Raw genomic sequence first — 6,839 nt, 5'->3', positions numbered from 1 at the left:
CCGGCCAGTAATCACATCAGCAGTAAATGTGGTAGAAGGAAATCGGACTGATAAAAGAGGCATACACATAAATGGTGTAAGTGTCATCCTAAAATTTTAGAGAAAAACGGTATATCTCATTCTATAAGATATAGTCGTTATCTCATAACAGGTGTGACGATTTTCTATCCACCATATGTATAAAGGAGGTATGCGGGCATTATAACGGCATACCAAAACCTTTCAATACATATGGGATGATGTAAAATCGCCCCTGTGTATTATGAAGTGTGTTTTGTCAAAGCAAAACAAACACTTTTAAGCGTCGATCCCCTCAAAGGAGGATACCGGCTCTTCTCGAAGGTACCTCAAAGGATACAAACGAGGATCTGCAAGCAAATACAGGTGCATATATATATGGAATGGACGAAATACAATATTTAAATTCGTGAAAAGGTGAAAGAAATATACCTCCACGTGAGATCGCAGCAGGGGCAGCCTCCTCAGGGCTCTGAACAGTCGGTCGGATTCCCTTCCCTCGAGCTCTACGTGGCGACATGATGAGTATGTGATCTACATTGAAATCCAAGAGGAAGGTTAAGATTTTGAACATGAAATCGACAAAAAAATAGGACAAATACAACTGAAATGCTGCATGCACAGTCACAGGTTGCCAAAAGTCAAGATTTTGAAGAAAAGAGGGGAAACAGACCTTTCAAATCCAAATGAAATCTCTTCAAATCGAAGCACCACCAAAGTCAGAAACGAAGAGAAGAAGAAGAGGTGAAGAACTGGTCGAAAATCGCTCGAAAATCGCCCAAGATTGTATTTGCATTCATAGTATAATTTGGGGTTGTGGGTTTGTAACATTGAGAGTGAGTTTAATTGTGTTCTCATCTATTGTAGAGAACAAATTTATATTTATGAGCTTCATTGTGAGTTGCACATTGTATTACACTTGGACATCGAGAGAAGTGGTTGGTGAGAGACGGAGTCGGTTCCAAGATGAGTGAGGTCGGTAGTAAAGCCTAGTGAGAGGTGGTAATTCCGAATACTTGAGGAAGGTGACATGGGCTAGGCCAACATTTAGAGGGTGTGAAGTGTAATTACAAGCGTGTAAGTGTAGGCGTCAAAAAATGCTAATAGATATCCCAAGCATAGAGAAGATCACTCAAAAATTCACAAGAAAGGATTTCATACTGTTTTGGAAAAATCAAAACAAGTATGAACTGTCTCGCCAGCGGGACAGTCTTTGCTGTCTCGCCAGCGGGACAGTCTTTGCTGTCTCGCCAGCGAGACAGTCTTTGCTGTCTCGCCAGCGAGACAGTCTTTGCTGTCTCGCCAGCGAGACAGTGTTGAAATAGTCAAAACTATATTTGTAACTGCCCTACACGTGTCCATTAACTGCCAAGGGACGTGGGAAACATCATGGGCGAAAATCACGTGGATAACTGCCAAAATAACGGAGTTTGAAACGTGGAAGAACAGTTACAGCGAGAAACTGTCATTTTCCGAGACAGCATTTAGCTGACGTGACGAGAAAGTGAGTCAATTTTGATAAATAACTTTGGATAAGATCGATGTTGGGATTAAAATTTTGAATGATTATATTTTAAAAAATTCTTCAAAGAATAAACTTTTCGTCATCCCTATTATTTGTCCCTTATTATTATTATTTTTTAACATTAAACAAACCTCAAACTTTTATTCCCATGTTGAAGTCGACGACTCCGATCTAGCGCCGTTCTCCTCCTCTCCTCGATCTTCCCCTCAAACCCTAGAAACTCGATGTCATCCGCAGACGAAACGTCAGGCGGCGGATCAACCAAAGCGTTCCCGGCACAGGCAAAGTCCCACGAAAACGAGAATTGATAGACGATTTTCGTGTTTGTTTCTCAAGAGTTGTAATTTTTGATTTGTTGTGTAGAAAAAGTCTTATAAAAAGATTATTCTTTCGAATTCGTTGTAATCGAACAAAGTTATAATGAATTCCACAGCAGCGACTTTTGAACCAAACAAGCAGGACGCCGCTTCACGGTTGGATCGAGGTTGTGAAGTGCTTGCTTGAGTATCGGGCCGATGTCAATGCGCAGGATCGGTGGAAGAATACGGTAAGGATTGTTGAACTGCATGCGGCTGATGTGTTTGATGATATGCTTGTTTGGTGAAATTGCTCAATTTTTTGATTTGTTTATAACATGAGCGTTTGAATTTGGTAATCAATGAGTAATGTACCATGTTATCGGTATAGTTAGTTACCAGGTTGGGGTTAGTTGGTGAAGCAAATTGTACAGGACAAACGAGCTAAATAGAATTCTAATGCTCAAAGAATGCATAGAAAGTATAAAATTATTTGAAATGAAATTCTTTAGAGGTTGGAAGGAGTTATAACCTTTAAATTGTGGAGGATAGTAGATGGAACGATCTTTACTTAGCTTTAGAAATCGGAGAACCGCACATGTTGGTATTGCCATCACCACCTTGAGCTTGTTGTTGGTTATATATGCACATACGTATTATCTTTTATACGCAAAGATGTCGGTTTGTTGAATCAGAAACTAAACGGGTTTATTCTTTGTTGACATTGTGTCACACTCTTTTTTGTTGAAGAGTAAACAAAATAAGTATAACTAGGTAGACCCTTTGAGGTGGTTTTAGTTTAATTTGTTTCATTGGATACTTCTGAAACCTGCGGAACGTGATTCCTTCTTTATCCAGTTTCTGCCTATAAAGTTTATTAGATGTTTTCTAAAATAGTTGATTGAATATTGCAATGGATTTATCCAGTTTCTGCCTATAAAGTTTATTAGATGTTTTCTAAAATAGTTGATTGAATATTGCAATGGAATGCATATCAATTGCTTGTCAAGTTAATTTGCATAATTTTGAAACTTGTAAAGATAAATATATGGCGTGCCATTTTCTTAGGATGAATTGTCTCCCTACAAATAGAATGGCTAATTTTCTGCAAGATATAACACTTACCTCCTCAAGTACAGAGTGGCTAATTTGCTTGGAGATTTAACACTTTGCAGTTTCTGGTTTTGCCCACCCTTGCATTCATTCATCTGATGTTTGATGAATGCTTTGACCGCTCAATGCCTTGTTTTGACCTGCATTTAGATTTAGATCTTTTAGTTTTATAGGAACGGCATGATTCTTCTCAAGTATCATTAGTTCTAGTGGGCTGCAATAATCCTAAAGAATAGATCCTGATGGTTTAGAAACTTAGACCTTCGCAGGCAGTTCAATCATTGCGGTGAATTTATTGATGGATAAAAATAGAAGTCTTCTATTCTAAGCGGTTCAATCCTCTCCGATAGTCTAAGAAAGGCTATCCATGGATCAACATTGAAGAGTGCCTATGCAGGGAAAAGTAGCTTTTCTAGATGGTATTAACATGATATCAAATGATCTGTGCTCAACCAGGTATAGCCACCTAGTATGTGCTAGTCTTGTTCTCATGAGCTTTAACATGTTTGCATATATGAATTATAAAATACAGTTGTTTGTCTTTGAGATCTTTTTTTTATAGTAAACAACAAACTTATTTCATTCAGACTTCAAATCATTAAGTACAATCCCCTTTGAGGACTTTTGGAAGCCCCTTACATCGGAAAATCCAACACCTCGTCAAGCATCTAACAATCTCAAATCCAGGTCAGGTTCAAAATCTTTTTTTTTTTTTTTGTGGCTAGAACTTAACAAGGAGATGCTACCAAATTGTCTCACATATTCCCACTTCACCTTTGATTTCTACATGTGTCCCATTATTCAGTGCAAGCCATGTTGTTCTGGTAGCCATAGCCATAATGATTTGGCATTCTAGGTTATTCTGTTGTATTTTCAAGGCACAAAACTCCGGATTTCAACCTAATGTTATGAATAAAACGCAACCAAAATCAAGCCTATGAAATTTCAATTTTTGGAAGACAAGTACAGATGCATTTATAATGATGCACCTTCTTTGAAAACAAATAATCACAACAGATCATATATGGTCATGTATCAAACCACTTATTGGTTGTTTCTTCATAATCACATACCTTTTGATTATTTTTCACTCTATGTTAGATGTCCCCTTTACGGTGTTCTTGGCTTAAACTCCCTAGCAGAATTTTTTATATTGTGTGTTTCACATTTTCAATGGCGGAGAACATCCTAGTTGTAACTTTCTGCTTAATTTTTTTAATTTAAATTTTACCCATTGCAGCCACTAGCTGATGCAGAAGGGGTTAAAAAGCATGGCATGATCGAGTTGTTAAAATCATATGGTGGATTGTCCTATGTAAGTTTCTTATGACTACGGATGGTTTTATATATTCTCCAGATTGATAAAAGTTATGTTCATGTTGAAATCTGCTTTAGTTTGCATTATCCAAGGGTTTATTTAATACTCTGGGCGCCTGTGTTCGTATTAATGTATAATTTGACTTTCAACAGAGTTTGTCAGCTATAAGTGAACTGAAAATGGACATATGCTTCACACATGGAATCATAAAATAAAACCATTGACATATATTGTTTCATCTATAATCTGTACAAATTCTAATTGTCTTTTTTCCCTGTTAATACAACAATCTGGAGTTCATTCTCATATCCAACATTATGTCTATCTGACATAATCTTAACTATGATTATCAGTTTAAATAATTTTAATTATGATTACCCTTTTTTAAGCTTTACGTACTGGACAACTGTAGAAAGAAAGGGCATCATTTTGTTTAATGTATTTAATATTGAAATGAAAATAAAGAAATTCCTCTTAATTTCAAATATGGAAAGCTTCTCAGAAGGATTAAGTAATAGCAGAGATAGCGACACATATCTATAATTGTATGACACGTCTATAATTGCCTGCATTGTGACGTAGTTGTCCTTCATCTGATCGTACATCATGCATTTGGCACTCTGTGAACTTATAAATAGTGTATTTTCAAAGATATCATACATGCAGACTGCATAGTCCTCTAGATAAACCAAAGGATGCCTTCTTTAACCCCTTTGATAAGGTTTTTCTCTGATTCTAAATGAGAGTTACCATAAGTTGTTTGATACTAATACGCACATGCGCACACATCAACAATTGCAAAAGAGGATTTAGTGCAGTGACGAGGTTGTTTATATGCTCGGAAGAGAGAATGGAATAGATTTTTGGAATAAACCTCAGCGTGTCCTATGTGGATCCCTTGCAGAAGATGCCAGATAGAATTATTTTACAGTTTGTACTTGGAGAATAAAAAAAGAAAATGGAGACATATTAAAAGTTGAGACATGCCATTTTAATTTTTTTATTTGGAAATAATTTGTATTTTCTGATACCTAGTCTTCAGTTACGTTTCTGCATCTGGAAGAGGTCCCTCACGTGGAAAATAAATACCCAAAGTCCTGAATGAAGTACCAGAATAAAGTACCAGAATGCACTTGAAGCACTTCAGATTGTGTGGAGGAGGATCAGAGACTTTGATCTTAAACAACAACCCGTAATATTTCCTAGAAATCACTGATGAAGTTTGTGTGAGGAAACTTTGGTCTTCGATCTAGATGTATCAAGTTAAATGAGACCTGCTAAAAGTATCCATAGCCAGTGCAGATATAGGTGCCTGTTAAACGTGAACAAATTGGAACCTTGCAATGCCTCCTTCGTGTTGCATATACATCTTGGTTGTCTTTATTCCATTCATAATATGGTATTTACCAGTAGATGCAAGTGAACCAGTTTCTCTGTGCATCACGAAATATTTTATCTTCTATATCTCAACAGCTTATAAGCTGCCAGAGAGGCAGATTTTTAGTTAGTAGTACACTATTTCATGTATATCTTTTAGATTCCTTTGTACTATCAATTATTTCTTCTTTTACCATTTCCATTGTTCAACATTTTTGAACTGCAATGTGGTAGATGTATTGGATTTGGTAATTCAGTGCCAGTAACGTTTGAATTCATTTTAATTGAACTGCTCTTTTCTTGTGACCTTAAGCCTTGACCAAGTACCTCTATTTATGACAGGGTCAAAATGGCAGCCATTTCGAACCAAAGCCAGTTTCGCCTCCTCTTCCTAATAAATGTGATTGGGAGATTGAGCCATCCGAGTTGGATTTCTCAGCCGCGGTTATTGTTGGGAAGGTTTTGTATTTTGATGTGAATCGCTTTTAAATATTTTTCTTTTTGATCATGTGTATCTCGTTCAATATGTGTTGTACAAACTATAATTGAAGAAACTCACTAGCTGGGATTCCTTTGTATCTATCAAACTCATAAGAATAGTGGGGTCATGAAGTTCCTTAGTATCTATCAAACTCACGAGAGTAGTGGGTTACGAAATTCCTTTCTATCTATTAAATTTACAATAGTTGAGAGATTCAACTGAATACTAAGTTAAAAAAACTACTTGGTGCTGCAGAGTTCATTTGGTGAGATTGTAAGGGCCTCTTGGCGCGGAACGCCTGTAGCAGTGAAACGCATTCTTCCATCATTATAAGATGATAAATTAGTGATGTAAGTTTATTATATTTATCATGCTTCAAGATACATTATATTCATCTGACTGTTTTTCTTTCAAAACTAAAGTAGGACCATCTACATTTATCAGGAACAATGAGGCAATCCAATATTTGAATAAATGCATATACCAATTGACAGCTGGAAAATCATTTTAATCACACTGCTGACTCACCTTTATACAATTATTGACCTTTATTGTTTATTACATTTATCAGTGATGTAAGTTTATTATATTTACCATCTTTTTACCATCTTTATTGACCTTTATGGTTTAAAACCTTAGATATGCTTTTCACAAGGCAAAGAAGATGAAACCTACCCAAATGTTTTCTTTTTTTTTGGGTGGGGGGGGGGG

General features: G+C 36.4%; 1 pseudogene; it reads left to right on the top strand.

Moving 5' to 3' along the window:
- The window catches only part of LOC109834996, an 11,531-nt pseudogene continuing 5,676 nt past the window's right edge, over nt 985-6,839 (top strand).

The sequence above is a fragment of the Asparagus officinalis genome, chromosome 3 (genome assembly GCF_001876935.1).
Source record: "Asparagus officinalis chromosome 3, Aspof.V1, whole genome shotgun sequence".
NCBI lineage: Eukaryota > Viridiplantae > Streptophyta > Magnoliopsida > Asparagales > Asparagaceae > Asparagus > Asparagus officinalis.
This window is presented reverse-complemented; position numbering and strand designations above follow the sequence as displayed.